The sequence below is a fragment of the Cetorhinus maximus genome, chromosome 13 (assembly GCF_964194155.1).
Source record: "Cetorhinus maximus chromosome 13, sCetMax3.hap1.1, whole genome shotgun sequence".
Taxonomy (NCBI): Eukaryota; Metazoa; Chordata; class Chondrichthyes; order Lamniformes; family Cetorhinidae; genus Cetorhinus; species Cetorhinus maximus.
The window spans coordinates 36,011,828-36,021,869 of NC_135891.1; positions in this window are offsets into that span (position 1 = coordinate 36,011,828).

Consider the following 10,042-nt stretch of genomic DNA (forward strand, 5'->3'; position numbering starts at 1 on the left):
TTTCACGATAAAAGATTAATGATTGCAATTCCACAATTGTATAGTATTTTAATTATTTATTTATGAATGCAAGTGACTTCAAAAATCCTCAATCACAATATTTGGTACAGTAGGAGAATGTACCAGAAAATGCCACAGAACAAAATCCAGGACTAAGAATCACAATCACAGACTGTGTAATTGTCCAAGCTTATAAAGCTGGCAAAAACTGGTGCCACCTGATTGGTAAGGAGTATCCAAGAGGAGGTTAAGAAGATCCTCGAAAATGTTAGCCTAAGTCTATTCCTTAACCATTCCTACAAATATTTTCTGTACATCAGTATGGTGGCTAATAGACAGATACCTGGAATCATTTACTTTTATCAAAACCTTTCATGACTTTGAACACCTCTATCAAATTTCCTGCCAATCTTCTTTGCTCTAAGGAAAACAATTCCCAGCTTATCCAGTCTCTCCACATAACTGAAGTCCCTCATCCTGGTAACATTCTAGTAAATTTCTTCTCTACCCCCTGTAATGCCTTGACATGCTTACTAATGTGCAGTGCCCAGTATTGCATACAATGCACCAACTGGAGCCACTCCACGTTTTGGGCCTTAATCAATTTTATACTCGTGTTGTCAATGTTTCTTTAATCACATAGGCTTCAATTTTGTTAACAAGTCTATTAAATAGTACCTAAACATCTTTTGAAAGTCCATATGCACATGTCAACCGCACTACCTTAGTCAACCTTCTCCTTCATTGAAGATCACAGTTAAGTTTGACTTGTCTTTAACTATTTGCCTTTAATGAATCTATGTCGGCTTTCATTTATTAACCTATCCTGTCCTGCAGTAGGTGGGACTGGAAAATCCCGCTTTTACCCCTTAAAGCTCCCCCACTGCTGATGTTAAATTGAATGGCCTATAGCTGCCAGGTTTATTCCGTTTACCTATGGGCTTCCAATAATTTATCATACACATCAACCTTTTGTTGACTTTATAAGTTTGGTTTCTTACAACAACAACTTGCATTAATGTAGCATATTTAACATAAAATAAATCCTAAAGTACTTCACAAAAGTGTAATCTGAAAATGAATAGCCAGCCAAAGGAGACACTGGGGGCATGATTTGTAGCTTGGTCAATCAGGTGATTTTAAGGAGGGTTAACAAACAGTAGAAAGGTATGGTTGGAGGTTCTTAAGGAGAAAATTCTAGTGTTTAGCCTCGGCAGCCACCAATGGTGATGTGAGGGAGGAGGGATACACTAAAGGCCAGAGCGAGAATAAGTGAAATTTGGGAGGAAGGGGAGCTAAAAGGTTGGAGTAGGTTACAGAGATAAGGAGGGGAGAGGCCTTGAAGGGATTAAAACTGAGGGTGAGAGTTTCAAATTTGAGATGTTGTGGAAATTAAGAACTAAATATGTCAGTGAGGACAGGGGTGGTGGATGAGAGGTCTTGGTGAAGAATTGGATATTGTTAGCAGAATCTGGATGAGCTGAACTTTATGGAGGAGGTAGGGATTGGCAAGGAGAGCATTGAACTACTCAAGCCTGGAGATGACAAAGGTGTGAATGAGGGTTTCGACATCAGCTGTGTTGAGGTAGAGATGGAGATGGGCAATGTTATAAGGGTAGAAGTAGGTGCCTTTGCAATAGAGAGGATTGGGGTCTGAGGTGAAACATGGGGCCAAATAAAATGTTAAGGTTGTATACTGTCAGATTCTATCAACTACCTTCACAATTTTAAACATCTCTATTAAATACCCTCTTACCTTTCTCTTCTCTAAGGAAAACATTCTCAGCATTCCTAGTCTCTCTGCATTATTAAAATTACTTACCCTCAGTATCAATCTGGTAAATACCCTCTGCACCCTCTCCAATGTTATTGTTAGGTTAATTATATTGTTAGGATGCACAGGTGAACGGATTGTTTAATTAAGTGCTTAAACACATATAAATAAGGGATTGCATCATCAACTCCAGGAATATTATTTTAATTTAGTTTAATAAGTTTCCTTTCAAGTTTTGTCTTTTGTTACATTGCCCCTTTAAGGGGCTGTTAATTTGTTTATTGGTTGATTTGTTAATTTTGCTTATTTTACTGGTAATTAAAAGAGCATATAAATAGGGGATAACTTGGACACTGGATGTGTGTCAAGAGAGCTGTAAGACTGAACAAAGTCAATAAACTCTATCTATAAAGAAAATTCCTGTGTCTTGGTTTCAATTTCATCTGGCTTGGATCCTATTAACATTGGTAGTAGAGGATGGTTGGCCTAAAGCTGAAAATTGGAAACTAAGATTTTTTTTCATTCAGAAGGTTTTAATGGAGTTACTTTAGAGAAGAATGGCTGAAACCAACTGTAAAGTATCAGGGTATGATTTTCCACCATTGTTCTGTGAAGCTGAACCTTATGACCAATGCATGAATGAAGTGGAGATTTGGACATGGGTTACATCAGAGAATCACAGAATTTTAATGGCACAGAAAGAGGCCATTTAGCCCATCATGTCTGCACCAGCTCTCCAAATCAGTATTATGACCTAGTGCCATTGCCCTGCCTTTTCCCCGTATCCCTACACATTGTTTCTATTCAAATAATCATCTAATGCCCTCTTGAATGCCTCGATTGAACCTGCCTCCGCCACACTTCCAGGCAGTGCATTCCAGAGCTGAACACTCGTTGTGTGAAAAAGTTCTTTCTCATGTCACATTTGCTTCCTTTGCAAATCACTGTGCCCTCTCGTTCTTGATCCTTTTATGAGCGGGAACAATTTCTAGCTATCTTCTATGTCCAGCCCCTTCATGATTTTGAACATCTCTATCAAATCTCCTCTTAGCCGCCTTCTCTCCAAGGAGAACAGTCTCAACCTCTCCAATCTACAACCTTACCAAAGAAATAGCAGGGTATGGCTTTGGCACTTTCTATTTAAAGTGGGATTGACAGATTTCTAAATACCAATGACGTAAAGGGTTATGGGGATAGTGTGAGGAAAAGGCATTGAAGTGGATGATCTGCCATGATTGTATTGAATGGCGGAGCCGGCTCAACTTGCTGAATGGCCTACTGCTGTTCCTAAGTTCCTATGTAATGGGGTTTGTGAAAGAAATCACACAGTAATTGATGAGATGCTCCCCAAAATCGCAGCTGACCAACCGAGCTATAAACTGACATCTTCCTTTGCATGGGCAGTCCATGCGAAGAGTTCCCTTCAAATGGTTGGGAGCTACAATCCTTATTAGTTAATGGGAGAAATCCAAAAATACCTTTGGTGATGTGGGATCATCCCCCAGCCTTGGAAGGGATTACGATTAGTTCAATTTCTTCTGAATACTTCAATCTCTACTTTAAGAATACTCAATGACTGAGCTTTCACAGCCCTCTGGGGTGGAGAATTCCAAAGATTCACAACCCCCTGAGTAAAAAAATTCTCCACATGCCCTACATGCAGGGAGAAAGACATTTATCAAGGCTGAGCCTTCAGAGAAAATTTGTCGAGCCTTATTGCACTGCATAAGGCCATCAGAAATACATTTTAATCCGGGGATATGGTGTATGAGAAAAGGGAAGGGCAGAAAGAGTGGAAAAGCCTGGGTAAGGTTATAGGCAGTGATGGAAAAACAGTAATTTTACAACTTGGCAATAAAACTATCAGGGTACATTCCTTGAGGCTACCTGGCACTGATTATACATTTACAGAATCTCAACAGGTAATGGAAAGTGCTTATGCACCATGCACGTCACATATACATACATTGGACAATTACGAGAGGCAGATTGGCAGATAAAGAGCTGACTGAATACAGACAATGTGATACTGAAGTGCAGGATATGGCACTATCCCAAAGTTGGCATTAGAGTAACATATATGCTAATAAGGGCAAGTGAATGGAGGGATGCCACCAATATAGGGAGAGCTGGAGAAGCCACCAACAAATACAGATATTGGCTGAATGTGCAAGATGAGAGAGAGAAGGTAAGATCCGTGGAATGGCAAAATGAAATAAAGATATGGAAGGCCTGAAAACGCAATATGAGTTCTGAAAGTGGACCTGGAAGTGATCATAGCCCTTGGAAAAGGCTTGCGAAAGGAACTTTGATCGTAGGATGGAGAAATCGTATAGCAGTAGTCCAGAAAGCGATAAGACAGTGAGTAGAGGTCATAGTTTGACAAGATAAAGGACCATAGAACAGGCTAGGAATGCCACTAGAAGTAGAAGCCCTTATGATCGAGAAGTTTTCGTGGCTACTAACAAATTAGAAGATAACTTGATAATGGATGCCAAACAAAAAGAGTTGGTAAGTGTAGTATATCACTCATGGTGAGATTACAGCGCATAGCCTGTCGGTTCAATGAGTGGGACAGTGCGCTGAGAGGACCAGCACTAGGTTAGCTCAGTCATGAAAGGTGAGTGACCAGGGTGTGGGCCAGATTGATAGAGAGTGAGGGAGAGTCAAATATAAAAAACAAACAAAAGATCATAAAAATCAGGCCAGAGAAGGCTGAGATTATAACAGGTGGAGCTTCAGTAAAGCGTGCAAAATGGCTACAGCAACACTTATCCCAGGTACTATAGGTCAAAGAGATATTGTCAAAATGTCCACTAAATTCCCCAGTCTGAATTGGGATGCAGCAAGCCTATTATCTAAATTGAAATTGTTTAAACTGTGTACAGAGCTATGGTTTCTTGATTCAGGTGTGCCTGAACGTGACAAACAATCCATAAAAATTCACCTGGCAATTGGGAATGAAGGTCTGGACAGGCTAAACATGTCAGGATTAACAGCAGAAGAGCTAAAGGATTCCCAAAAAATATGGACTACATTGGAAGACTGTTTCAGAATCAGGTTAAACTTGCATATTCATTGACTAGGGTTCATGTTATTTCGACAATAGCCTACAGAATCCATAGACCATTTCATCAGTAGATGCAGAGAAAAGGGTATGTACTGTGACTTGCCAAATGCAGAACTGCTAGATAGAATTGTTGAGCTGGCGATCACATTCACTCCCATGGAAGAATTCCAGAAAGATCTATTAGACAAGCCCATAACGTATAGCATCGAAGCACTCAAGGATGGATGTAAGTACGAAGCGATCCCTGAAGCTCGATGAAGCTTACAGGTCCTAAGCACAACCCCAATTGTTGATACACTTACCAAAACATGCAAACCTAGCAAGACATGTGGAAGGTGTGGCCTTCTGCGTGTACCAAGGAAATGCTCAGCTTTCCATCAATTCTGCAAAGCATGTAGAAGAAAGGGCCATTGGCAGTGGCAGTGCACCAGAGCAAATGCAGATACAGCTATAAAGAGCCGTGCACTGATCCAAATAGACTGTACACAACCAGTATCTTCAGGCAATAAGAATGACCATCCGATATCCAGTCAGAAACATATACATGAGGCAATTGACAACCCAGAAAATGACAATGTCGTGCACGACGAAACGAAGAGTGGTGAACATATATTTCACACCATCAATCTCATGGAAAACATAAATACAGTCACACCATCTGAATTGTTTGCCAAGATTCGAATTATCTGTCCTAAGAAAGTTGGCAACTCTTCGTTATTGGCTAAGATTGACACATGGGAAAGTACCAACATACGACCCCTGCAAATTCTAAAAGCCACCTATCCACTGACATGGAAGGCCATGGCAAAATCTACAACTACACAATTTCCAGCATACAACAGTTTACTAATTCCATGTGCAGGGTCCATAATCCAGGAGTGTAAGTGCAATCAATCCTCCTGGATGCCACAGATGTTCTACATTGTGGCAACTACAGACCTGGCAATTGTAGGTCTACCAGCATGCCATGGCCTCACACCGGTAACAATCCATGGAATTAGTCAGACCTCACATGGCAGATCAACCACAGAAACTACTCCTATCATCTCAGTTCATGACCTAACATTGAAATATCCAGAATGTTTTAACAAAATTGTCAGTTTCAAGGGAGCTGCAACATTACACTTGCAGAAGAATGCAAGTCTGTCAACTGGTCAGGTAGATTTTGCACAAAATAAATGCCAGCAGTGACAAGAAGAAATGGTGTAAGACTCTACACTGCAGGAACTGTGGAAAACTATCATTGGAGGATGGCCTGATTTAATTCAGCACATCCTTGAACATGGGAGACCATTTTGGCCTTACCAGGGCGAGCTAGGAATCTCCCAGGGAGTCATTTTTAAAGGCAAGCAGGTCATCATAATGGAATTTTTGTGACCTGGTATTCTTCAACAACTTCATCACTCACACATGAGCATAGATTGGATGAGAAGACTCACCAGAGAAACAATCTATTGGCTGGGTATGAACAATGACATTGAAGTCGCTATCAAGAAATGCAAGGCATGTCAAGAGCATATGCCCAGTCAGCACAAAGAACCATTGATTCCACATGAAGTTCCTACCCAACCTTAGTCCAAAATCGCATTTGACCTTTTCCATTCTATGGCACTGAATTCATCATCATCGTTGACTACTTTACCAAGTATAGCATTATTTGACAATTGCACAATACTTCCAGCACAACTGTTGCGTACATTCTAAGTGCTATTTTCAGTTTATTTGGTGTGCCTAGAGAGACCATAGTGGATAATTGTTCCCAATTTATTGGTAAGCCATTTCAGGACATGTGTGAGAAGTGGAATATTGATCACACTACTTCTTCTCCTCATTACCCTAGATCTAACGGCCTAGCTGAATGAATGATTCACATGGTGAAATCCCTAATTCACAAATGTAGACAGACCAAGCAAGGTCTACATATTGCAATGTTACACCTGAGAGTGACACCTTTTAGTACAACTATACCATCACCAGCAAAGCTCATGTTTGGCAGGCCACTGCATATAAATTTACCTACTCTTACTCAGTCTACTCTCTCAGAAACTAGACCGCAACTTTTAAAACTGCAAGAGAAGATGACCAACATGCATGATAAAAATGTGGGCACAGAATTGCCAAGTTTACAGCTGGGACAACAAGTTCACATCCAGGATCCTATAGAAGGTACTTGGCATTCAGCTGAGGTGACAAGGATTTGTTCGGAACCAAGTTCCTATGAAGCCATTACACACAAAGGTGCAATGGTGAGACGTAACTGAGGGCAAATCAAATCCATCCCAGATCCTCAACCATCATGCAGTCCTATTCGTGTATAAAATTATGAGGGGCATAGATAGGGTAGACAGGAAGGAACTTTTCCCCTTGGTGGAGGGATCAATAACCAGGGGGCATAGATTTAAGGTAAGGGGCAGGAGGTTTAAAGGGGATATGAGAAGAATTTTTTCACCCAGAGGGTGGTGGGAATCTGGAACTCACAACCTGAAAGGATGGTAGAGGCAAAAACCCTCATAATATTTAAGAAGTATTTGGATGTGCACTTGTGATGCTGAAAAATGGGATTAGAATAGTTAGGTACTTGTTTGAGTGGCGCAGCCTCAATGGGCCAAAGGGTTTTTTTCTGTGCTGCAGACCCTTATGACTCTATGACTCTATTGCATCAAGGACAAGATCCAAAATGCAACCAGGAACAACACCCAAGAATGAACCCCACAGATCACTTTGAGCAATTACAGACACCTCCAGACAACGTTACCACCTCAAGATCTGGCCGTACCAGCATATTACCTTTACACTTTAGAGACTCATAGATTCATCAGTTCTATACACTTATGTAATGGTAACCAAACATGAACATGTATTGTAAATAGTTATACTTCTTTGGAAACGGTAGAAATATCTTTAAAAAGAAAGAAGGATGTTGTAATATGCCTTTAAGGGATAACAGCATGCCATTTACTGGAATGGAAGTGTGCCACGCAATCTAACTTTCACTTTTGCTTTAAAGCAAAACACATGCAGACAGATCTGCTGCTTTGTTGTCTTTGGTGTCTTCAAGCTTTGTATCCATGTATACTGGTTCACATGTGCCTAGGCTAAATATAAGAACCCACAACATGTCTACCCAATCCATCATGATTGATTGGTGCCTTTGTATAATTTGCTAGGAAATAGAAAGAGTTTAACTGAGTTAAATTTGTATTTTGCGGGTGTAAGGAATGAGTTTTAGCTTTAAATTTTAAGTTTGATTGTATTTCTGTATCTGTGTTAAGAAAGGTCAAATGGTGTTTTAGTTTCACTTTAAAAAGGTGCTTGCATTTCCAATGAGAGCTTTACGACTTAAGCTAAGGTAAACAAACAAGGGTAGAAGAATTGCACTGTTGCCTAGCAACAGTGGCACAGTGAGGCAGATCCCTCCCACAGACACATACACAGAAAAGCTAGAAACAGCAGTTTGTTTTGCAAGCTATTGGAGATTAGTTGGTTTGAAGACAGCTGTGAAGCAGAAGCAACCTAGAAGAGGCAAATAGCCAGTCCCAAGCTAAAGTTGGTTGAAAGTAACTGCCAGACAGAGACTGGAGCAAAGAGGATAGATAATCAGTCCCAAGCTAAAGAAAAAACTCAAAAATCCAGGAGAGTGGAAGAAGGGAAATTCCAAAGAAGACTTTCCAGTCAAAGGAAGGATAGGAACCTGGAAGAGGTCCTGTAAGGTGAAGTTAATAGCAAGGGGCAGAGAGAAAGGCTCCAAGCTTCAGATTTAGAGACACAAAAGCTGCAGGAAGCATTCTTAAAGTGAGAACAGCTTGCAAGAGGCAAGAAGGTCCGAGGAGACAACTGAAGATCTGTAACTCTTTGATATGGGCATGTCAACCAGTGGTGTACTGTTGATGGCTGAGTCAGTGAGATAGAGTGCATGTAAGACAGCTTGAATGCATGTGGTGACACAGGAAAGAGGAACATCAGAGAGTTGAAAATCCTGGAGGAGAACTCTTGTCGAAGGTATCTGGAAAAAAGCGTTAGTTTGGGAGAAGAATCCAAAGCGAGGTCTTGAAGAGTGGAGATCGGAAACCCTCATGCAAAAGATGGAGTGCAGTGAGACCGGTTGGCTCACAGTGTGACAAGTGTCTGCGGGGAATTGAGGAGAGATCCATAGCATCTGGTTGAGTGGCATCTGTCACTTAGTTTCAGAGAGTGGTGTGTCTGACCACAGGGTGCCTATTGGTACATGGATTGTGTATTACTGTGGACATTAGAGTACAAGATAGCTTTTGTAAATTGTGTTATCCTTACAAATCTGAATATATCTTTAAAGGTATAGATGTGTGTGAAGGAGTATTGTAATATAGTTAATCTTTTCTTGTTAAATAAATGTTTTATTCTTTTGTTAAAGGTTCATCAGCTGACTCCTGTGACTCTGTTCAGTATCTACTCTCCACGTATCTGAACTAACAAATTAAAAGTTGAGATCTATCAAGCTGGGTTCCACTCTGGGATCAGGCTTGTCCAGGGGTAACCTCAGCTGGGATCATAACATATTATAAAAACAGGACAATGACCATTTTCAGCAGTTTACTGTTAATAATGGGATCTCACATGTCATCAGCTCCCCTCTCCACCTGCAAGCCAACGGGGAAGCTGAGCAAGCAGTCTGGACCAGTAAAGGTCTGATGTCAAAGAATTTGGCATGTAGCTTTCGTGCAGTATCGGGCTGCTCCCTTGTCCAACGGGTTCTCAGCAGCAAAACTTGTTTAAAAACGTAGATTCCCCTGTTGTCTGCAAACCTTCAGTTGCATATCACCCCCGCTGGCCATAACAGAGTGAGGGCGAAGGAGTTGAACCTCCGGGAGAAACAACACCAATGGTACAATACCATCCCAGAGCCAAAAGCTTTGCCACCTTTGCCACCGTGTCAGCGAGTCTGGATCCAGGACCAAGAAACCAAAGGCCTCATTCTCAGTTGCATAGAACACCTGTGCTCGTATTTGGTCCAGACACTGGAAGAAGTAATGTAAATAGTTTAAGAACCAAGGTCATGTGAACAGTTAAAGAGATAGTGTCATATTGTTGTTAAAAAGAGGATAGTTTACTTCGGGGAGGTGTAATATGAAGGGTTAACAGAATGGATATCGTAATCTATGGGGACATGATAATGTGGCCCTAATGTCAGGCAGCTGTGTGCAAGGTACGTAGGGAGCAGA